We start from the raw sequence: 25,000 nt of genomic DNA, 5'->3' as shown, positions 1-25,000 counted from the left end.
ACACTGAGTGCACAAAAGGAGACTATTGGGTTCCTGCTGTGTGTGGAGGCACCACCACTGTACCTCTCTGTGTAACATGTTTACATTCAGGGCCTGTTCAGAGGATCAGCTGCTTGGCTGTTCAAGCCTTGACTGAACAAATGGATTTACATAGCTGATCTAATAAACATGTACAGAACATGGTGAGAACTTGTACAGAAATCATTAGACCTACACCAACCACAGGACAGTAATATACCATTATTCGTGAATAGGAAGTCATGAAGTACTGTCTCTGAGCTATGTAACAGCAGACAGTTAGTGAAGCCCACAGGAAACTTGACGCCACAGAGACATGATTCCTGACAGATGATTTTCACACCCAGCAGACAGCCAGTGGAGAAAACATTTGACCATTATTCTTTACACAATTATTCAAGCTCTTTTAAATTGGTTGTTGATCATTTCTAACCAACCATTTTCAGGTCTTGCCATAGACTTTCAAGTAGATTTAAGTCAAAACTGTAACTTAGCCAGTCAAAAATATTCACTGTCTTCTTGGTAAGCAACATGTGTAGATTTGGCCTTGTGATTTAGGTTATTGTCCTGCTGAAAGGTGAATTAATCTCCCAGTATCTGGTGGAAAGGAGACAGAACCAGGTTCTCCTCTAGGATTTTTTATTTTTTATTTATTTATTTCACCTTTATTTAACCAGGTAGGCTAGTTGAGAACAAGTTCTCATTTGCAACTGCGACCTGGCCAAGATAAAGCATAGCAGTGTGAACAGACAACACAGAGTTACACATGGAGTAAACAATTAACAAGTCAATAACACAGTAGAAAAAAAAGAAAAAAAAGAGTCTATATACATTGTGTGCAAAAGGCATGAGGAGGTTGGCGAATAATTACAATTTTGCAGATTAACACTGGAGTGATAAATGATCAGATGGTCATGTACAGGTAGAGATATAGGTGTGCAAAAGAGCAGAAAAGTAAATCAATGAAAACAGTATGGGGATGAGGTTGGTAAAAATGGGTGGGCTATTTACCGATAGACTATGTACAGCTGCAGCGATCGGTTAGCTGCTCAGATAGCAGATGTTTGAAGTTGGTGAGGGAGATAAAAGTCTCCAACTTCAGCGATTTTTGCAATTCGTTCCAGTCACAGGCAGCAGAGAACTGGAACGAAAGGCGGCCAAATGAGGTGTTGGCTTTAGGGATGATCAGTGAGATACACCTGCTGGAGTGCGTGCTACTGGTGGGTGTTGCCATCGTGACCAGTGAACTGAGATAAGGCGGAGCTTTACCTAGCATGGACTTGTAGATGACCTGGAGCCAGTGGGTCTGGCGACGAATATGTAGCGAGGGCCAGCCGACTACAGCATACAGGTCGCAGTGGTGGGTGGTATAAGGTGCTTTAGTGACAAAACGGGTGGCACTGTGATAAACTGCATCCAGTTTGCTGAGTAAAGTGTTGGAAGCTATTTTGTAGATAACATCGCCGAAGTCGAGGATCGGTAGGATAGTCAGTTTTACTAGGGTAAGTTTGGCGGCTTGAGTGAAGGAGGCTTTGTTGCGGAATAGAAAGCCGACTCGATTTTCGATTGGAGATGTTTGATATGAGTCTGGAAGGAGTTTACAGTCTAGCCAGACACCTAGGTACTTATAGATGTCCACATATTCAAGGTCGGAACCATCCAGGGTGGTGATGCTAGTCGGGCGTGCGGGTGCAGGCAGCGAACGGTTGAAAAGCATGCATTTGGTTTTACTAGCGTTTAAGAGCAGTTGGAGGCCACGGAAGGTGTGTTGTATGGCATTGAAGCTCGTTTGGAGGTTAGATAGCACAGTGTCCAAGGACGGGCCGGAAGTATACAGAATGGTGTCGTCTGCGTAGAGGTGGATCAGGGAATCACCCTCAGCAAGAGCAACATCATTGATATATACAGAGAAAAGAGTCGGCCCGAGAATTGAACCCTGTGGCACCCCCATCGAGACTGCCAGAGGACCGGACAGCATGCCCTCCGATTTGACACACTGAACTCTGTCTGCAAATTAGTTGGTGAGCCAGGCAAGGCAGTCATCAGAAAAACCGAGGCTACTGAGTCTGCCGATAAGAATATGGTGATTGACAGAGTCGAAAGCCTTGGTAAGGTCGATGAAGACGGCTGCACAGTACTGTCTTTTATCGATGGCGGTTATGATATCGTTTAGTACCTTGAGCGTGGCTGAGGTGCACCCGTGACCGGCTCGGAAACCAGATTGCACAGCGGAGAAGGTACGCTGGGATTCGAGATGGTCAGTGACCTGTTTGTTGACTTGGCTTTCGAAGACCTTAGATAGGCAGGGCAGGATGGATATAGGTCTGTAACAGTTTGGGTCCAGGGTGTCTCCCCCTTTGAAGAGGGGGATGACTGCGGCAGCTTTCCAATCCTTGGGGATCTCAGACGATATGAAAGAGAGGTTGAACAGGCTGGTGATAAGGGTTGCGACAATGGCGGCGGATAGTTTCAGAAATAGAGGGTCCAGATTGTTAAACCCAGCTGATTTGTACGGGTCCAGGTTTTGCAGCTCTTTCAGAACATCTGCTATTTGGATTTGGGTAAAGGAGAACCTGGAGAGGCTTGGGTGAGTAGCTGCTGGGGGGCGGAGCTGTTGGCCGAGGTTGGAGTAGCCAGGCAGAAGGCATGGCCAGCCGTTGAGAAATGCTTGTTGAAGTTTTCGATAATCATGGATTTATTGGTGGTGACCGTGTTACCTAGCCTCAGTGCAGTGGGCAGCTGGGAGGAGGCGCTCTTGTTCTCCATGGACTTCACAGTGTCCCAGAAGTTTTTGGAGTTGGAGCTACAGGATGCAAATTTCTGCCTGAAGAAGCTGGCCTTCCTATCGCGGGGACTATTCGATGCTATTGCAGTCGGCCACAGGATGTTTTTGTGCTGGTTGAGGGCAGTCAGGTCTGGAGTGAACCAAGGGCTATATCTGTTCTTAGTTCTGCATTTTTTTGAACGGAGCATGCTTATCTAAAATGGTGAGGAAGTTACTTTTAAAGAATGACCAGGCATCCTCAACTGACGGGATGAGGTCAATGTCCTTCCAGGATACCCGGGCCAGGTCGATTAGAAAGGCCTGCTCACAGAAGTGTTTTAGGGAGCGTTTGACAGTGATGAGGGGTGGTCGTTTGACTGCAGATCCGTAGCGGATACAGGCAATGAGGCAGTGATCGCTGAGATCCTGGTTGAAGACAGCGGAGGTGTATTTGGAGGGCCAGTTGGTCAGGATGACGTCTATGAGGGTGCCTTTGTTTACAGATTTAGGGTTGTACCTGGTGGGTTCCTTGATGATTTGTGTGAGATTGAGGGCATCTAGCTTAGATTGTAGGACTGCCGGGGTGTTAAGCATATCCCAGTTTAGGTCACCTAACAGAACAAACTCTGAAGCTAGATGGGTGGCGATCATTTCACAAATGGTGTCCAGGGCACAGCTGGGAGCTGAGGGGGGTCGGTAGCAGGCGGCAACAGTGAGAGACTTATTTCTGGAGAGAGTAATTTTTTTAATTAGTAGGTCGAACTGTTTGGGTATGGACCTGGAAAGTATGACATTACTTTGCAGGCTATCTCTGCAGTAGACTGCAACTCCTCCCCCTTTGGCAGTTCTATCTTGACGGAAAATGTTATAGTTGGGTATGGAAATCTCAGAATTTTTGGTGGCCTTCCTGAGCCAGGATTCAGACACGGCAAGGACATCAGGGTTAGCAGAGTGTGCTAAAGCAGTGAGTAAAACACACTTAGGGAGGCGGCTTCTGATGTTGACATGCATGAAACCAAGGCTTTTTCGATCACAGAAGTCAACAAATGAGGGTGCCTGGGGACATGCAGGGCCTGGGTTTACCTCCATATCACCCGCGGAACAGAGGAGGAGTAGTATGAGGGTGCGGCTAAAGGCTATCAAAACTGGTCGCCTAGAGCATTGGGGACAAAGAATTAAAGGAGCAGATTTCTGGGCATGGTAGAATATATTCAGGGCATAATGCGCAGACAGGGGTATGGTGGGGGCGGGTACAGTGGAGGTAAGCCCAGGCACTGGGTGATGATAAGAGAGGTTGTATCTCTGGACATGCTGGTTGTAATGGGTGAGGTCACCGCATGTGTGGGAGGTGGGACAAAGGAGGTATCAGGGGTATGAAGAGTGGAACTAGGGGCTCCATTTTAAACTAAAACAGTGATAACTAACCTGAACAACAGTATACAAGGCATATTGACATTTGAGAGAGACATACAGCGAGGCATACAGTAATCACAGGTGTTGATTGGGAGAGATAGCTAAAACAGCAGGTGAGACAACAACAGCTAATCAGCTAGCACAACAACAGCAGGTAAAATGGCGTTGAATAGACAGAGAGGGTCGGATTGACTACACACAGAGCCTGAGTGCGGCTGGGGCCGACAGATAAAACATAAACAAGCAGAATAGAGTACCGTGATTAATGGACAGTCCAGCATGCATCAGCTATGTAGCCAAGTGAACAGTGTCCAGGGGGCAGCGGTGGATGGGACAGGGAAGCTAGACTGGCGAGTATTATCCAGGTTAAAAAAACTGGCTGGCTGTGCAGAAGGTAAAAGCCGCTAGCAGTGGCTAACAATGACTAAATAGCTTGTAGCTAGTTAGCTGGTTAGCTTCTGGAGGTTCTTGAATGTGTTCTAAAAATTTTAAATAATAGCGATTCCGTATCACATTGGGTGAGGCAGGTTACCGGAAGGTATAATCAAATTAAAAATCGAAAAGAGATTGAAAGTAAATATGGGTCCAGTGAGTGGTTGGGCTGGCTGGGGACGCGGCGATTCAGACAGTTAGCAGGCCTGTGCTAACAAGCTAACAGTTAGTAGGCCGGGGCTGAACAAGCTAGCAGTTAGCAGACCGGGGCTAAACAAGTTAGCAGGCCGAATTAGCAAGCAAGCAGATAGCAAGGGCTAGAAAGTTAGCCTTTGGGGGACGTCGCGATGGGGTTAAGTCTGTTTATGCCTCTTCATGCAGTGACATCGATAGACCTGTCGTGGGTCCGGATATTGTAGCCCAGGAGTATGCTTCGGTGGTAGCACAGGAGCTCTGGCCGGGCTAGCTTCAGGCTAAGTGGATGGAAACGCTAGCCAGGAGTAATCATCCGAGGTTGCGGTTAGCTAGTTAGCTAGTTGTGAAGATCCAGATGAGAATGTTCCGTTTGCGGTGGGAATCCGGGGATAAAAATAATAGGTCAGTTATGCTCTGGTTAGAGTTGCGTTGTTCGAACTGGCGAGAGCTTTCCGAGCTAAAGGTTAACTGATGACCACTAGCAATGGTTTGCTGCCTGATAGCTGGTAGTTAGCTGGCTAGCTTCAGTTGAGGGATTCCGGATCCGAAGTAAATATAAATACTTTAGAAAAAAAGCAGATCCACGCTACATTGGGTGAGGCGGGTTGCAGGAGAGTATTTAGATGTTGAGGTTTAGCAAAATGTTTTAAAAGATATGCAAAGAAAAATATTTGTAAAAAACGGTATATACAAGGGACACGACAAGACAAGACGTCTGACTGCTACGCCATCTTGGATTCATTCATTTTGATGATGCAACCACTACTATGCTCGAAAATATGGAGAGTGGTACTCAGTAAAGTGTTGTATTGGATTTGCTCCAAACATAACACTTTCTATTATGGACAAAAAGTGAATTGCTAGGGCCTCCCGGGTGGCGCAGGGGTTAAGGGTGCTGGGATGAGAATATATAAGTATAGAATATATGGATGAGCAGTGACAGAGCGGCTAAGATGCAATAGATAGTAAAGAATAGATAGTGAAGGAAACATTATACAGTATTTACATAAGAGATGAGTAATGCAAGATATGAAAACATTCTTAAAGTGGCATTATTAAAGTGACTAATGTTCCATTTATTAAAGAGGCCAATAATATCAAGTCTGTAGGTAGGCAGCCACCTCTCTGTGCTAGTGGTGGCTGTTTAACAATCTGATGGCCTTGAGATAGAAGCTGTTTTTCAATCTCTCTGTCCCAGCTTTGATACATCTGTACTGACCTCCCCTTCTGGATGGAAGCGGGGTGAACAGGTAGTGGCTCGGGTGGTTATTGTCGATGATCTTTTTTGCCTTCCTGTGACATCGGGTGTAGTAGGTGTCCTAGAGGGCAGATAGTTTGCCCTTTGTGATGCGTTGTGCAGACCGAACCACCCTCTGGAGAGCCCTGCGGTTGTGCGCGGTGCAGTTGCCTTACCAGGCGGTGATACAGCCCGACAGGATGCTCTCAATTGAGCACCTGTAAAGATTTGTGAGGGTTTTCAGTGACAAGCCACATTTTTTCAGCCTCCTGAGGTTGAAGAGGTGCTGTTGCGCCTTCTTCACCACACTATCTGTGTGCGCGGACCATTTCAGTTTGTTGGTGATATGTACACCGAGGAACTTAAAACTTTCCACCTTTTCCACTGCTGTCCTGTCGATGTGGATAGGGGGGTGCTCCCATTGCTGTCTCCAGAAGTCCACGATCATCTCCTTTGTATTGCTGACATTGAGTGAGAAGTTATTTTCCTGACACCACACTCCGAGGGCCTTCACCTCCTTCCTGTAGGCTGTCTCGTTGTTGTTGGTAGTCAAGCCTACCACTGTAGTGTTGTCTGAAAACTTGATGATTGAGTTGGAGCCGGGCATGGCCACGCAGTCGAGGGTGAACAGGGAGTACAGGAGAGGACTAAGAATGCACCCTTGTGGGGCCCCAGTGTTGAAGATCAGCGGAGTGGAGACGTTGTTTCCTACCTTCACCACCTGGGGCGGCCCGTCAGGAAGTCCAGGACCCAGTTGCACAGGGCGGGGTCGAGACCCAGGGTCTCAAGCTTAATGATGAGTTTGGAGGGTACTATGGTGTTGAATGCTGAGCTGTAGTCAATGAACAGCATTTTTACATCGGTATTCTTCTTGTCCAGATGGGATAGGGCAGTTTTCAGTGTGATGGCGATTGAATTGTCTGTGGACTTATGGGGCGGTAAGCAAATTGGAGTGGGTCTAGGGTGTCAGGTAGGGTGGAGGTGATATGATCCTTGATTGGTCTCTCAAAGCACTTCATGAAGCGAGTGCTACGGGGCGATAGTCATTTAGTTCAGTTACCTTAGCTTTCTAACATGAATAATGGTTGCCATCTTGAAGCATGTGGGGACAGCAGACTGGGATACGGATTGATTGAATATGTCCGTAAATATACCAGCCAGCTGGTCTGCGCATGCTCTGAGGACGTAGCTAGGGATGCCGTCTGGGCTGGCAGCCTTGCGAGGTTTAACACGTTTAAATGTTTTAATCACGTCGGCCACAGAGAAGGAGAGCCCACAGTCTTTGGTAGCGGGCCGTGTCGGTGGCACTGTTTTGTCCTCAAAGCACGCAAAGAAGTTGTTTAATATGTTTGGGAGCAAGACTTATGCGATGGGGCTGGTTTTCTTTTTGTAATCCGTGATTGTCTGTAGACCCTGCCACAAACGTCTCAGAATAGCTTTGTTAAAATCCCCAGCTACAATAAATGCAGCCTCGGGATATATGGTTTCCAGTTTGCATAAAGTCCAGTGAAGTTCCTTGATGGCCGTCTTGGTATCCGCTTGCGGAGGGATATACACGGCTGTGATGATAACCGAGGAGAGTTCTCTTGGGAGATAATAAGGTCGCATTTGATTATGAGGAATTCTAGGTCAGGTGAACAAAAGGACTTGTGTTCTTGTATGTTGTTACAATTACACCATGAGTCCTAAATTATGAAACATACACCACTCCCTTTTTATTACCAAAGAGATGTTTGTTCCTGTCAGCGCGATGCACTGAAAATCCCGCTGGCTGTACGGCCTCCGACAGCATGTCCCCAGCAAGCCATGTCTCCGTGAAACAGAGTATGTTACAATCCAGGATATCTCTTTGGAAAGCAACACTTGCCCTAATTTCATATACTTTGTTAACTAGGGACTGGACATTAGTGAGTAATATACTCGGAAGCGGTGGGTGGTGTGCGCGTATCCGGAGCCTCACTAGAAGACCGCTCCAGCACCCTCTCCTCCAAAGCTGTTGTTTTGGCTCGGCCTCTGGAATCAGTAAAAATGCCCTGGGAGGTGCAGACAAAAGATCTGTTTTTGGAAAGTCATATTCCTGGTCGTCGTGCTGGTTGTACTGGTAAGTTGACGTCTCTCTGATATCCAATAGTTCTTCCCAGCTGTATGTAATAACACTTAAGGTTTTCTGGGCTAACAATGTAAGAAATAATACATAAAAATAAAAAAATACTGCAGTTTCCTAAGGACTCTAAGCGAAGCTGCCATCTCCATCGGTGCCATCTTGCCAGTAGTGACTGGGTGTATTGATACACCCTACAAAGTGTAATTAATAACTTCACTATCGCTCAAGGGGATATTCAATGTAAGCCCACGTTTTATCATAATTATTTATAAAAAAGATCTGTCGGCTGTATTTTGCGGAGGTGGCTCCCAGAATGGACCAGGCAAAGAGTACCACAGCGCCACCTCGTAAGTGGTTCCTTCCAAGTTGCACAACGTAGCAATAATATGCTAGGTAAAACTCTAGCTACTCAGGTGCGTGTAGATAGTATCGTCTGTGGAGAGGAAGAGAGAGAGTGTCAAGTGACACACATAGCGTATTATTTGATTTGAGCTGCCGGTGATGGGCCGGACTCCCAGCAGGTACAGTATGTTTGTAAATGAATTTGATCAAACTATGTAGCCTATTGATTCCTTCATGATGAGTAAGTAAAACCAAAATGTTTTGTTCTTTTACTGTAATTCTAACCACCTGGCAATTATATTAACTAGGATTTAGCTACTTCTACAAGTTAGCTACAAGTTATTAAAGGATCCATGTGTATGATAAATTAAATTGACAATTGAACAGATAAAGAGGTAAGCTTAGATCACCTATGCATTTTTTTACATGGAATTAGGCTGAATGATTATGGCTCTAGATTGCAGGAAAAGGGTGTTTGAAAAATGCAAAAATTATCTGATTTCAACATCCCCCTCAGTCCTCACATAATGCATGCCCCATCTAAACTAACGGGTGCATGACGCCCCTGCACACACACACACAAACAAACACACATAGACATACAGGGGGTCAGACATGACTGTGCCTCCTCTGTCTGCCGTGTAAACCTCAGCAGTGACTAATTATTATCATTACAGCTGTTTGAGAAGTGTTTCCAAACAAGGCAATCAAAGTGTGTCCTTATAATTAGCAAGAAGTAGCAGCAGCCATCTCTCTGTCTATTGCTTTCCTCCTGGTATGTGTGTGTGCGTGTGTGTGTGTGTGTGTGTGTGTGTGTGTGTGTGTGTGTGTGTGTGTGTGTGTGTGTGTGTGTGTGTGTGTGTGTGTGTGTGTGTGTGTGTGTGTGTGTGTGTGTGTGATAGGTTTGAGAGGCAGGCAGCTAGGAGATAGATGAATCAGATCCTCCCAATGGAAAACAACCTGTACACTGTGCTCATTGTGCAGGAGAGACAGCTTGAGTGGAAACAAAGTGACACAAATCATTTGAAGCAGAAGAGACACACAACAACCTGTCAACAGGAGAAATGCCTCTCATTTTTCTGTCATCTGCCAGCAGTTTAACAAGACACTGTAGAGAGAGGGAGAGTTCTGCCCCCACACTCTTCTCCTTACAGCCTTTTTTTAGAGAGGGGGTGGGAGAGAGGGAGTGAGAGAGTGAGGGGGGAGATAAAGATAAACCAAATGTATAGACAGAGTGTGAAGGAATGAGAAATGTAGAGGATAAAATGTCCTCCATTCTCTCTGTACTTACCAACCTCCCCTCTCTCGTGTGACTGACTCTCCTTATTACTCCTGTGAACACACAATATCCAGTCCTTCTAGCCTTATATAGGTTACACACACACACATTGCTGCTCATATAACACCCAGTCGAGGCCCAGCCATAGCAGAGCATAAATTAGAGGTAGTCTCCTCTGGTCCAGAAACACAGAAACAGGACCTAAGTCAGTCTGCTCTGATTCTGTCAGTGTGGAACCAATGTAGGCAACACAGACAGAGATCCTCACACATACTATACAGTAGATCATGCATACACACACAACTCCTTTTCCCAAGTGTGTGTGTGTGTGTGTGTGTGTGTGTGTGTGTGTGTGTGTGTGTGTGTGTGTGTGTGTGTGTGTGTGTGTGTGTGTGTGTGTGTGTGTGTGTGCAGTCCTCTCCTGTCCCTGTGACCTCCTTAGTTCATCTCCTCACCCTGGGGCTTAATCAATGCACTGGAAGTGGTGTTCAGGCATAACCTTTAATACATCCCAAATGGTAGCCTATTCCCTATGGGCCCTGTTCTAAAGTAATGCACTATATAGGGAATAGGGTACCATTTGGAACAACGACATAATCTAATTATCTGGAAATGAAGCTAACTGGAGACTTACACTAAGTGCTGCTGACACACATATACATATACACACACACACAAACACACACACACACACAGACACTCCTGACCAGATAGTCTATCCAGTCTTTTCATTAGTCCTTACAGTCCCTTTTATTCAGACCCTACAGCACTCTGATGGCATTGGGGGGGAATAGGCTGATCATAAAGCCATGTCAGAACATTCATGTGTGTGTGTGTGTGTGTGTGTGTGTGTGTGTGTGTGTGTGTGTGTGTGTGTGTGTGTGTGTGTGTGTGTGTGTGTGTGTGTGTGTGTGTATCCCCAGCGATAATGAAGGTCTTGGGGTCAAGGCAAACTTGTAAAATAAATCAGGACTGTATGTCACGCAAAAGGCCAGGACAATGAAAACCTGTACTGCTGCCACAATCTAGCCCATAAGAGCTGAGAGTTACAGACAACACCTCCCTACCAATAACAAGAGCCTGTTACACGACCCTGAGGATAGATGGACCTATAGAAATGGATTGGATTGTAAAACAGAGTTTATTGTCCACTATCCAGGCTTTATATGAGCTGTTAAACCTTGAGAAGGGTAGACCAGGGCCCATATTCAGAAAGCGTCTCAGAGTAGAAGTGCTGGGATCAGGTCCCACTGTCCATGTAATCTTATTCACTATGATCTGAAAAGCAAAACTTATCCTGGATCAGACACTCCTACTCTGAGATGGTTTAAGGAAATTGGACCAGGCATCTCCCAGCTATCAACAGAGCATACTAAGTTTCCATTGAACTTTAGTTCATTGGTTGACAATAGTCATGTATTTAGAGAGAGAGAGAGAGAGAGAGAGAGAGAGAGTGTGTGTGTGTGTGTGTGTGTGTGTGTGTGTGTGTGTGTGTGTGTGTGTGTGTGTGTGTGTGTGTGTGTGTGTGTGTGTGTGTGTGTGTGTGTGTGTGTGTGTGTGTAGTGAATGTGAGTTTAAGACCTAGGGATATGGAGGAGATTGAGCCAAACAACCTGACAGCTGTCAGTAAGACCCATTTCAGCTGACACACACACACACACGCGCACATGCTCAAAACACACACAGACGTCAATTAGGGTCCAATATGGAGAGCTGAGCAGTGGAGGATGACTGGGTCTCAGACTCACTCCCTGCAGCCACTGTCAGAACAACACAAAGAAATAGAGCACCTGGCAACACACACACAAACACAAACACACACACACACACACACACACACACACACACACACACACACACACACACACACACACACACACACACACACAATAGAAACTGCCCTCCACAGGGAAAAAGCACATGACAAGATAGATCCTTAAAAATTGACCGACCAGCTCGAAACTGATGGTTTTGTCCTGACTGGACCAACACAGAGTTCGATCTCAGTTACAATCAATCTGTCAAAGAGAGGGTGTGATTTTGTCTGAGTGTGTGAGTGCACCAGTTTCTGTCTAAAGTAGAACAGCACTACAATGAAGAATGACCACTGAGAGTGTCTAGAGGCACAGGCAGAGAGAGAGAGGGGATATGAGGGAAGGAAGAGGAGGAGGAAGCACCATAACAACACAACAAAAGAGCCAGAAAACAAAAAAGAGGAGGAAACAGAGGGAGAGAACAGAGGAGAGAGACACAAAGTAGGTACATTCATTAAAACTCATCAGATTGCCTTCCTGTCCTATCAGGCAGCATCAAACCGGCGTGGTGCGATCTGGAGGGGGACTACAAAGTGGCTCCGCCGGCCTACAGAAGGGAGGTTTTGATCACACTAATTAAAAGCCATTTTGTTTAAAACAAACAGACACAACTCTAATTGGCTCTTTTCCATAAGAAAGGGAAGATGTTGAAAGTGAAAAAACTAACTGGGAAGATCAGAGGAACACTGTCAGGCAGACAAGCTAGCTCACACTCGCAGACTGTCGGAGAGAGAGAGAGATACATGTACAGACAGACGCATGCATACACACGCATACACAAAACAGGGACGCATGTACAATGCACACAAACGTTAAAAACACACACACACCTCTCACATAGCCATTTTTGCCCTCTTGACTCACACACAGATACACGGACATACACAAACACCAACTCTGATGCACGTACTGTACAGTACACACTGGCTAGACACTCAGACAGGTACACAAACAAAGGTACACACCACCTTACACACAACAAGCTCATTAAGCACAAAAGAAAGCTGACTTTATATGGAGCATACAGTACAGACATACTGTACAACATTTAAGTCATAATGTACATAATGTTCTCCATACATCTTTCTCTCTCTCAAAGTTAAAAACAGCCCGTGAAGTGGCAAAGTGGCAAGGAGTTTCAGATTCCCTCTAAACTACGAGAGCAAAAGCCTTTGATTCTTTAGAGAGGAACCTATCAGCGAAGCGCTTGATAAATGCTACTGAACGCCTTTGCTGTGGGGATAAGACGGTAGCTCGCTCGCTCTAGGTGTGGCTGTGGTTGAAGAGCTGAACAGATTTCCCCTTCCTCTCTGGCTCGCTTCAACACTCAGATTGACTTTAACAGAAGTCAGACGCACTGGGAGCCACAGTGGTGTATTGAGAAGACACTGATCTAGGGTCAGTTTTTTTAAATGTTTTTTTTTTTAACCTCTAATGGACAAATATATAATACGGGCAGGGTACACTGATCCGTGATCAGCCACTAGGAGTAGACACTGTCAGTTTTATGTTTTTACATAATGTTAGGATTTGGGAGGGTAAACTGAGCCTAGATCTGTGCCTAAGGGTAGAGGTAGTGGGAGCAGCAATGGAGCCGGCTTTGAGGCCTAAGTGGCATCTTCCTTTTTCACACACACACACACACACACACACACACACACACACACACACACACACACACACACACACACACACACACACACACACACACACACACACACACACACAACACACACACACACACACACTTTTACACACTTTTACACACACACACACACACACACACACACACACACACACACACACACACACACACACACACACACACAACACATATATCCATACAAACCCACAGAAAATCACTATACAGTGGACCAGACAAGATCTACCACACACACACACACAGTGTAGTTCCTCCTCTTGTGAAAACAATGCCATGAATACAGTAGCAGGGTAATCATGACACACAAGGCAGAATAAGGCAGACAGAGCATCAGAGTTTGTTAAAAATTAAACATCCAATCTTCAGGAAGCATCAATTCACATCATCCAACCTCTTTTTTTCTCCTTCCTGCTTTGTGTTCCCTATTCCAGACAAGCGCATTGATTGGATTACAAAAAACACTGAGGCAAATTTAAACACACACACAATACACTCCATTAGAGATTCCCCTTGTCTGAATACAAATGTTCAGTTATCTATATGATAATAGACAACACGTCTGGCTCGCCACAATATAAGTGGGACACACAATGTAGCGGCAGAGCCTAAAGACGAAATGATCTGTAATACAATCTGCTCAATAGATTGCCAAACGTCATGTGCAGAGTTGGGCTCTGGATCGCGAGACAATAAGCGCCCCGACAACAAAGAAGATGATAGCGTTTTGTTAGCGAGCAGAGACATTGTGCTTGGCAGAGAGAGAGAGAGAGAGAGAGAGAGAGAGAGAGAGAGAGAGAGAGAGAGAGAGAGAGAGAGAGAGAAAGAGAGAGAGACTTAGAGAGAGAGAGTTTGAGAGAGAGAGAGAGAGAGTTAAAGAGAGAAAGAGAGAGAGAGAGAGAGAGAGCGAGAGAGAGAGAGAGAGTTAGAGAAAGAAAGAGAGAGAGTTAGAGAAAGAGAGAGAAAGAGAGAGAGAGACTTAGAGAAAGAGAGAGAGAGAGTTTGAGAAAGAGAGAGAGAGAGTTAAAGAGAGAAAGAGAGAGAGAGCGAGAGAGAGAGAGAGAGTAAGTATTGCTAATCAGAGGAGGATGTGCAGTGAAGAGGAAACACTATGTGACAGGTAACAGGTAGAGAGAGACACAGTCTCTCACAGTCTCCATTCATATGGTACAGTGACAATCTGTGACTGAGGTAAATGAGTGACTCATATGTATCGTATGACATCTACTTTATGTCTGTAGAGCTTCATGTGAGATGGGAATAGGTGGGAAGAGGCTGAGCAAGCCACTGTGTTTACGTGTGTCCTATGGATTCAGGTCAGTGTGTGTGTGTGTGTGTGTGTGTGTGTGTGTGTGTGTGTGTGTGTGTGTGTGTGTGTGTGTGTGTGTGTGTGTGTGTGTGTGTGTGTGTGTGTGTGTGTGTGTGTGTGTGTGTGCGTGTGTGTGTGATCACACAAGAGCCTGTTCCTCACACATTGTACACCCTGACCAACTCACTCCAATCACTATTGAGAAAGGAATGAGCAGAAAGGAGAAAGGAGAGCTGCCAGAAATCACAAAGGAATTCCATTTTCTCTTGGCACATAAGATGTATTATTAATCCAATTTTACGTGGACCCTTAAATTCTGAGAAAAATCACATTGAGCAAATTAATGAGGTAAACGTAATGATCTGCCATGATCAAAGGCAATCGGTGTTGAGCAAGAATAGCCACCAATTAGTCAAATAAACCCAGGAAAGGGACTAAAATATGCAGCGAGCATCCTGATGAAAAGACAAGGTCAGAGAGAGAGGACTCATTTCACAAATGAAACGCTGTGTTTCAGTGGTGGAGACAGGAGACAGGCCCACGTGTGGTTGTTCCAGGGGAGGGGGTGGGGGGGTGGTAGAGAGGAGCCGAGATGGGTCATGTTAGAACCCCCAGGAGTGTTTAGTCTGAGAGAGAAGGTTCCAGAAGAGCTAAGAAACTATACGTTGATAACAATAAAGAAGGTATCGGAGAATACGGACTGTTTTCTTTGGCACAAGGGAAGTGGTTTCTGGGCCTCATTTTCCAGGAGTTGATGCACAAAGGACTGAAAAGGTGCTGCTTTGCTGACTTAAAAGGTAGAGGAACAAACTATGAACTCATTTTTGTAGGAGCACGGAGACACTGTATGCGTAACTTTACACACAAAAGTCGTACTGTAATTTGGAAGATGACTGAAAAAACATGAGCCTTACACAGACCTTTGTGTAAATCATGGGTTGTTAGACATTGTATTTTTTATTTCACTCGGCAAGTCAGTTAAGAACAAATTCTTATTTAGAATGACAGCCTACACCGGCTAAACCCAGACGACCCTGGGCCAATTGTGCGCCGCCCCTATGGCACTCCCAATCACGGCTGGATATGATACAGCCTGGATTCAAACCAGGGTGTCTGTAGTGATGCCTCTAGCACTGAGATGCAGTGCCTTAGACCACTGCGCCACTTGGGAGCCCCATTACAAGGTTCCTGTGAGGATTTCAATTTAGGATTCAGATGTGTACACCCGTCCAGCCACTATAAGAGGTCAGAAGATAAGAGACAGAGGAGACTTACAAAGCAGGCAGCCATTCATTCTCCAATCATAAATCATAAGACTGTTATTGTGTCTTGTCAATCACAATATGAAGGCAGGCTACATCAGGCCGGTCATGAGCTTTCAAAAAGCAACAGAGTAAATGTAAATGGCAGTCACTGTTTAAACAGTGGACACAGCTGCATAATCCCAACTCCTCCCATTCCACCACAGTATAGACTTAACACCGTATATAGAGATACCAACGTTTACCTGATTCAAACACAACCCGCCTTACTTATTTTCACTGCATTGTTATTCGTGAACATATTCAACATCTTTTTTTCTTCCTCTTAGGGAATGTGTTTCTGTCCCGGTTTAGGATTATGAAGCAGCTTTTCTTTCTTGTAACGACAGATATTGTAACGACTCACTCACAGAAAAGCTTCTCTGGAATAAAAGCAGGCATATCTCTCAATTGAATAACAATTGAATACTTTGCGGATCTGTAAAAAAAAAAAAAAAAATAGAAAAAGTTAGCAGTTCCTTTTATGAATTCTTAATCCTGACCTCAAAAGGGAACTGGGGGTATATTGGGTCCATTCTATTGGTGTTATTCTCCCTAAGCCTGACTACGCGCTGGTAACAGAAGACAATGTTAGGACAAGCCACTTAAGCACATTAGTCTTATAATTCATGTCTTGGCAAACGCTATTTAGCCCAGTCCAAAGCTCTGGAAGCTAGCTCTTCTCCCACTGGCTTCTGGCTGGGGCTGAGAGAGAGAGAGAGAGGGGTGGGTGGGTGTAAGCTCCTCGCTCCAAGGCACTCTGCAGGGAGGCAAAGAAGAAAACAGAAGAAGAGTGACAATAAAGAGGGGAAGGAGAGAAAAGAAAGAGATGATGGAGATGACTAAGAGAGAGCAGAGAGAGAATAGAGAGAATAGGGGGAGATGAGATGTATCCTCAGTTAAGAGTGAGAATAGAGAGAATAGAGGGAGATGAGATGTATCCTCAGTTAAGAGTGAGAATAGAGAGAATAGAGGGAGATGAGATGTATCCTCAGTTAAGAGTGAGAAGAGAGAGAGAATAGAGAGAATAGAGGGAGATGAGATGTATCCTCAGTTAAGAGTGAGAATAGAGAGAATAGAGGGAGATGAGATGTATCCTCAGTTAAGAGTGAGAAGAGAGAGAGAATAGAGAGAATAGAGGGAGATGAGATGTATCCTCAGTTAAGAGTGAGAAGAGAGAGAGAATAGAGAGAATAGAGGGAGATGAGATGTATCCTCAGTTAAGAGTGAGAAGAGAGAGAGAATAGAGAGAATAGAGAGAATAGAGGGAGATGAGATGTATCCTCAGTTAAGAGAGAGAATAGAGAGAATAGAGGGAGATGAGATGTATCCTCAGTTGAAAGAGAGAATAGAGAGAATAGAGGGAGATGAGATGTATCCTCAGTTAAGAGTGAGAAGAGAGAGAATAGAGAGAATAGAGGGAGATGAGATGTATCCTCAGTTAAGAGTGAGAAGAGAGAGAATAGAGAGAATAGAGGGAGATGAGATGTATCGTCAGTTAAGAGTGAGAGGAGAGAGAGAATAGAGAGAATAGAGATAGAGGGAGATGAGATGTATCCTCAGTTAAGAGTGAGAAGAGAGAGAATAGAGAGAATAGAGGGAGATGAGATGTATCCTCAGTTAAGAGAGAGAATAGAGAGAATAGAGGGAGATGAGATGTATCCTCAGTTAAGAGTGAGAAGAGAGAGAGAATAGAGAGAATAGAGGGAGATGAGATGTATCCTCAGTTAAGAGTGAGAAGAGAGAGAGAATAGAGAGAATAGAGGAGATGAGATGTATCCTCAGTTAAGAGAGAGAAGAGAGAGAGAATAGAGAGAATAGAGGGAGATGAGATGTATCCTCAGTTAAGAGAGAGAAAAGAGAGAATAGAGAGAATAGAGGGAGATGAGATGTATCCTCAGTTAAGAGTGAGAAGAGAGAGAGAATAGAGAGAATAGAGATAGAGGGAGATGAGATGTATCCTCAGTTAAGAGTGAGAAGAGAGAGAGAATAGAGAGAATAGAGGGAGATGAGATGTATCCTCAGTTAAGAGTGAGAGGAGAGAGAGACTAGAGAGAATAGAGGGAGATGAGATGTATCCTCAGTTAAGATTGAGAGGAGAGAGAGACTAGAGAGAATAGAGGGAGATGAGATGTATCCTCAGTTAAGAGAGAGAAAGAGAGAATAGAGAGAATAGAGGGAGATGAGATGTATCCTCAGTTAAGATTGAGAGGAGAGAGAGACTAGAGAGAATAGAGGGAGATGAGATGTATCCTCAGTTAAGAGAGAGAAAGAGAGAATATAGAGAATAGAGGGAGATGAGATGTATCCTCAGTTAAGAGAGAGAAAGAGAGAATAGAGAGAATAGAGGGAGATGAGATGTATCCTCAGTTAAGAGAGAGAGGAGAGAGAGAATAGAGAGAATAGAGAGAATAGAGGGAGATGAGATGTATCCTCAGTTAAGAGTGAGAAGGAGATACACTAAAAAGTATGTGGACACGTGCTCATTGAACATCTCATTCCAAATTCTTGGACATTAATATGGAGTTGGTCCCACTTTGCTGCCATAACAGCCTCCCCTCTTCTGGGAAGGTTTTCTGACTGCGTGGACTACCATTCAGGCACAAGAGCATTAGTGAGGTCGGGCACTGATGTTGGGCATTTAGGCCTGGCTCGCAGTCAGCGTTCCAATTCATTCCAAAAGTGTTCGATGGGGTTGAGGTCAGGGCTCTGTGCAGGCCAATCAAATTCTTCCACACCGATCTCGACAAACCATTTCTAGACCTCGCTTTGTGCACGGGGGCATTGTCATGCCCAAACTGCTGCCACAAAATTGGAAGCACAGAATGTAATTGTATGCGGTAGCGTTAAGATTTCCTTCGCAGGAACTAAGGGGCCTAGCCTGAGCCATGTTACACAGCCCCAGACCATTATTCCTCCTCCATCAAGCTCTACAGTTGGCACTATGCATTGTGGCAGGTAGCTTTCTCCTGGCATCCGCCAAACCCAGATTCATCCGTTGGACTGCCAGATGGTGAAGTGTGATTCTTCACTCCAGAGAACCTGTTTCCACTACTCCAGAGTCCAATGGTGGTAAGCTTTACACCACTCCAGCTGATGCTTGGCATTGCGCATGGTGATCTTAAGCTTGTGTGCGGCTGCTCGGCCATGGAAACCCATTTCATTAAGCTCCTGACGAACAGTTATTGTGCTGAGGTTGCTTCCAGAGGCAGTTTGGAACTCGGTAGTGAGTGTTGCAACCGAGGACCGACGATTTTTACGTGCTACGGCACTCGGTGGTCCCGTTCTGTGAGCTTGTGTGGCCTACCACTTCGCGGCTGAGCCGCTGTTGCTCCTAGACGTTTCCACTTCACAATAACAGCACTTACAGTTGACCGGGGCAGTTCTAACAGGGCAGATATTTTAAGAACTGACTTGTTGGAAAGGTGGCATCCTATGCAGTGGCACGTTAAAAGTCACTGAGCGCTCCAGTACAAGCCAATCTACTGCCAATGTTTGTCTATGGAGATTGCATGGCTGTGAGCTCGATTTTATACACCTGTCAGCAACGGGTGTGGCTGAAATAGCAGAATCCACTCATTGTAATGGTTGTCCACATACTTTTGGCAATGTAGTGTAGGATGGAAAGGAGAAGTATTCTCCTGCAAGCCGCCACCTGTTGGGGAATTTGTTTACAGTTTCGATGCATGCGATCAACAACCAGTTAAAAAGGACTACAGTGCAAGGGGAAAAGTACTGTATCTAAGGCCTTTCTACACTACCCCTGACATTTCCTTCCTGCGTTGTCAGTGTGAAGCTACAGAATCAACTCCACTGAGTGTGTCTATTCAGTTCTATGTTAGCTGTTGTTCTTGCCATCCTCATCAGTACCATTCAGGCTCTGTCATTCACTGCCTGTCAGATTGTCATATCTGTCCTGTCCCTGCCTCACCTGCTTGTGTGTGTACATGTGTGCGCGTGTGTGTGTGTTTGTGTGTGTATGTTTGTTTAACTATCTTTGTTGGTACCAGAAGTCCTCACAGGGATAGTAAAACAAGGCAAGTGGGGATTTTACTGGTCCCCATGAGTTAAAATGCTATTTTAGGCTTAGGGGTTGGGTTTAGGGTTAGGGTTACAATTACGGTTAGGGGCTATGGTTAGGTTTAGGGGTTAGGGTTAGGTATAGTTTCAGGGTTAGGGTTATGGGTTAGGGTTAGGTATAGTTTCAGGGTTAGGGTTAGAGGTTTGGGCTTAAGGTTAGGCTTAGGGTTAAGGTTAGGGTTATGGTTAGGTAAAAGTTTGAGTGTAGAGGGCAGTATTGTGATGTTTGGATGAAAAACGTACCCAAATGAAACTGCCTATTTCTCAGGCCCAGAATCTAGAATATGCATATAATTGTCGGATTAGGATAGAAAACACTCTAAAGTTTCCAAAACTGTCAAAATAGTGTCTGTGAGTATAACAGAACTGATATTGCATGCGAAAACCTGAGGAAAATCCAATCAGGAAGTGAAGGTTTTTCCTGAAAGCTCTCTGTTCCATTGCATGCCTTCATTACATTTAAAGGGATATCAACCATATTCCTTTTCCTATGGCTTCCACATGGTGTGAACAGTCTTTAGACATAGTTTCGGGCTTTTATTTTGAAAAATTAGTGAGAAAGATCACATCACGTCATTGGATGGCTGGGTGCCAGTAGCGTTTTGCATACGCCAACAGAGTGGAGCAGACATTTTCTCTCTCTCTCCTATTGAAGAAGCTACAGTCCGGTTGAAATATTATCGATTATATATTGTAAAAACAACCTGAGGGTTGATTATAAAAAATGTTTTACATGTTTCTACAAACTTTACGGATACTATTTGGAATTTTCTTCTGTCCCGTCGTGACCACTCGAGTCTGTGGATTTCTGAACATAACGCGCAAATCAAATGGAGGTATTTTGGATATAGAATTAATCTTTATGGAACAAAAGGAACATTTATTGTGTAACTGGAAGTCTCGTGAGTGCAAACATCCGAAGATCATCAAAGGTAAGCAATTCATTTTATTGCTTCTCTGACTTTTGTGACCAATCTACTTTGCTGCTAGTTGTTTGTAATGTTTTGTCTGCTGAGAAAGATGTCCTTACATAAACGCTTGGTATGCTTTCCCCCGAAAAGCTTTTTTGAAATCTGACACACCAGGTGGATTAACAACAAGCTAAGCTGTGTTTTGCTATATTGCACTTGTGATTTCATGAAAATTTGATATTTTTGTCATTTTATTTGAATTTGGCGCTCTGCAATTCAGCGGATGTTGACGAAAATGATCCCGCTAACGGGATGGGTGCGTCTCTGTGTGTGTGTGTGTGTGTGTGTGTGTGTGTGTGTGTGTGTGTGTGTGTGTGTGTGTGTGTGTGTGTGTGTGTGTGTGTGTGTGTGTGTGTGTGTGTGTGTGTGTGTGTGTGTGTGTGTGTGTGCGTATGTGCTTCTGAAAGTGCATGTGCATGCGCATGGCGTGCATGTGCGTGTGAGTGTGTGTATGCCCGTGTATATGCGTGTATACAGCATGTTGTTTGTGTTTCCCTCCCTGTCTGCCCATGGTCGGAAACCAATCCCTGATATAACAAGGAGATAAGAACAGTCACTGCTACCAACATTGCCCAAAATAACAGCCACTCTACCCACTATATCATATCTGCTACACTGGCATGAGACTGAGGAAATATCAAACCCTTTCAGCAAGGTAATAAACCATTTTTAAAAGTATGATTCACATTGAAACAATGGGCTATATATAAACACATTCAGAGCATGAACCTCAATTCATTATCTACGGAGACAGGTATTTCCATATATTAGTACCACGATATTCAGAACAGAAACATATTCATGTAGCCTGTCTTTATCCATACAAAGCCATATAAAGATGCTGTATAAAAGCAGTCCTCTCCCAGTCCCAACACACAGTAACTCTCACTAGTGTAACACCAGTGACGTTTATGGCCAGAGTGCTCAGACTCCTCAAATAGTTCATAAACAAGGGGACAGTGCTGCGGCGTCACACAACTCTTTACAAACTATACAGATTTCAAAGAACCGATCAGTCACAGAGGCACAGGGAGACAGACTAAAGAAATACTGGACGCCATGCCTTGTTGATGGTCATGAGAATGGACAGACCAGGATGAACACACACACACTCACACACACACACACACACTTGGACTGGACGATCAAAGTTATTAGGACGCTAGGAGAGGAGGAGAGGAAGAAGACAAGAAAGGAGATTGACTAGGAGAGGAGGAGAGGAAGAAGACAAGAAAGGAGATCGACTAGGAGAGGAGGAGAGGAAGAAGACAAGAAAGGAGATAATGAGGAGAGGGGAAAACTGGACTTTCTCAATCACTATCTGTCATCTCTGAAACAGACCTATGCACCTTCTGTGGAGGAAATAACTTGTTTGGAGTAAGAAATTCATCTAAAATGCAACAATGCTGGATTAATAAAATTATAAATATATAATATGCACAATAATTAACGGTGTCCTCATAATGCATAATGTAGGATATATTTCAGAGTTGATTTGATCAGATTTATATTCTTTGGTAAAACTGTATATTGGTAAACCTTTGTTTATTAGTGGTTACTTACTAATAATTTGCGGATACTTACTCAATTTGCCATGTCAATTTAAGTAACACAAACCAAACTCAGATAATCATTTTTGCCATAATTAGTTGCTTCTAAAAGGGTGAAATAAAACTTGTCCATCAATTCAATTCAATTCAAGGGGCTTTATTGGCATGGGAAACGTGTTAACATTGCCATCCATCATCTGCTAGCCTACTTGTACGTGTGCTTTATCAAATTAGAAATAACACGTGAATGTGAAAAAGTTTCCGAATATAATAGAATTGAATATGAAGACCTTGCCATGCATCTGGAGCAGAGTTGTTCAGGTTTGCAGCTGCTCTGAAATAACATATTGACACACACAGGTACTGACTGACCATGCTGACACACAGGTACTGACTGACCATGCTGACACACAGGTACTGACTGACCATGCTGACACACAGGTACTGACTGACCATGCTGACACACAGGTACTGACTGACCATGCTGACACACAGGTACTGACTGACCATGCTGACACACAGGTACTGACTGACCATGCTGACACACAGGTACTGACTGACCATGCTGACACACAGGTACTGACTGACCATGCTGACACACAGGTAAGAGGTCAACTGTTTCTCTGTCTGTGTAGCATCTGATTCTGAGACCTGTATGTAGCCACTCCTGAGGTAAACTATTCAGAAGAGTTGGGGAGTTATGATAGGATGAAACGCGATCTAATCCACAAAAAGGCTTTAGAGAATCGACCATCACTAACGGAGAGAGAGAATCTTCTTAAAACAGCACGATCAGCACCGGGAACCCCATGCACAGCCGGTAAACGTTGTAACCGCAACAGGAGAGTACCACGCCACAGCTCCCTTCCTCTTAATTTCCATCCCTCCTCGCGCGCAATAGCGATCACGGAAAAACCTCACAGGTCTATCATTTTAAAGTTCAATCTGTTTGCCATCACTTACCGGGTCTCGGTGATTGCGTCTTCCCCGTGTTTCGATGTCGGATCGGTCGCTGTGTGTAGGGGTAATGTGTGTGTGTCGCGCTCTCTCTATTCTTATATCTCCTGTCTTATCTCAAGGACGAGGTGAAATCCGTGCTCTGGTCATCCGGCGGCTTCACAGACAAAACCAACAAGCAAGAGAAAAATACAAAAGGCAAGGAAGGGACAGAAGGGAGGAGAAGTCAATGTGTTTAGTGGCACTGAGACAAAAAAATAACTGTCACATATGGAGGCGGGTTAAAACTGGAGATATGTTATATAATAGTGGCCAAGGCTATAAATCAAACTGTAGGCTAGAACCACAGCTTTAAATTGTCTCTGTAGCCCTGCGTGCGCTCTCAGTTCAAAGGTGTGTTTCCCTGCGCCCGGAAGCCTACAGTGTTGATGCCACAGTATGGTGCAGAAAAGGCTAGGGGAGATAGGCAGCAGAGCATTGAAAATGTGCTTCAAATGTTGTCAAAAGCGCTAATGTTCGTGCCTGTCCAATTTGCTTTCACAGCTCAAGAGATGGGCCTTTTACGTGGCAGTTCTGTCAGACAAGGAGTAAAGCGCAACTCGGGGGCACTTTTCTATTCCAAAGTTAGCCCATATGAGAGAATTTCCCTCACTGTGCTGAGAAGTTGGAGAGAGAGGGATGAGAAGGAGGTGCAAATGTGTCAAGTAACGGGATGTCTAAATGTAGTGACCGCATAAGTCAGGTTCGACACACTTTATTATTTATTCTGTCTCTGCCTGTATGTCCTCAGCTGCTCTGCACTAGCAGCTCATCAGAGCACTGTCCGCCCTTTCTAACCCCTAGGTGCGGCTCACGCTGCGCATGTGCACGGAGGCGCTGCCCAAATGTCAAGAGCAATAACTGGGGATGTCATCCCGAATTCTCTCTGCGCACAATGAACTTGTCGGGAGCTCTCTCTCTCTCTCTCTCTCTCTGTCTCTGTCTCTCTGTGTCTCTCTCTCTCTCGCTCTCTCTACCTCAGACATAAGCGGTCGCTTAGGGCCCCCGGCTACTAGCGGGCCGACCTAAAAAATAGGAACTCGGTCGAGGGTCAATTAGCCCATCTCATCTAACATGTTTTAGATGGGTAAATTAGTCTAGCCAGCTATCTAAACATGTAGTAATAATGGTTGAATTATGGCCTCGCACAAAGGGCACGTGCCCAGGGGCCCTGACCTCCAGGGGGCCCCCATTGATTTTGTTAGTCAATCTAACTTAGACATCATTAACATGGCATAAGTCATGGCAAAGTGTTAAAAGTGTTACAGTTACAGAAAATTAGCTGTAAAACAGAAAAAATGTCTCTCCACCCATCGGCAAAATGTGTAAAATTGTGCAAACTTGCTTTAAAACTGCAACTTTTGTTTCTCTCCGCCATCAAGCCGGGGGGAGGGCACTATAACGTTTTGCCCTGGAGGTGGGGGGCCAAACAAAATGTTGCTTAGGTCCCACAAAAAGCTAGGCTAGGCCCTGAGAGGACAGTCAGTTGTTTTGTTGGTACCCAGGTGTTAATCACCGTTAGCGCACATCTCCCC

The 25,000-nt window shown here is 44.8% G+C and overlaps 1 protein-coding gene across 1 annotated transcript in view; it reads right to left on the bottom strand.

Annotated features, from left to right (window-relative positions):
* LOC112236015 (transcription factor SOX-5-like) overlaps positions 1-23,775 on the bottom strand; it is a 299,419-nt gene extending 275,644 nt beyond the window's left edge. The window contains exon 1 of the mRNA XM_042300210.1: positions 23,433-23,775. The gene's annotated coding sequence lies outside the window, so the exon portion shown is untranslated. The remainder of the gene's footprint in view (positions 1-23,432) is intronic.
* Between the last annotated feature and the right edge of the window lie 1,225 nt (positions 23,776-25,000).

This window comes from Oncorhynchus tshawytscha, linkage group LG17 (assembly GCF_018296145.1).
Source record: "Oncorhynchus tshawytscha isolate Ot180627B linkage group LG17, Otsh_v2.0, whole genome shotgun sequence".
In the NCBI taxonomy this organism is placed as follows: Eukaryota; Metazoa; Chordata; class Actinopteri; order Salmoniformes; family Salmonidae; genus Oncorhynchus; species Oncorhynchus tshawytscha.
The sequence above is the reverse complement of the archived record's forward strand: the minus strand, read 5'-3'. Positions and strand labels throughout refer to the sequence as shown.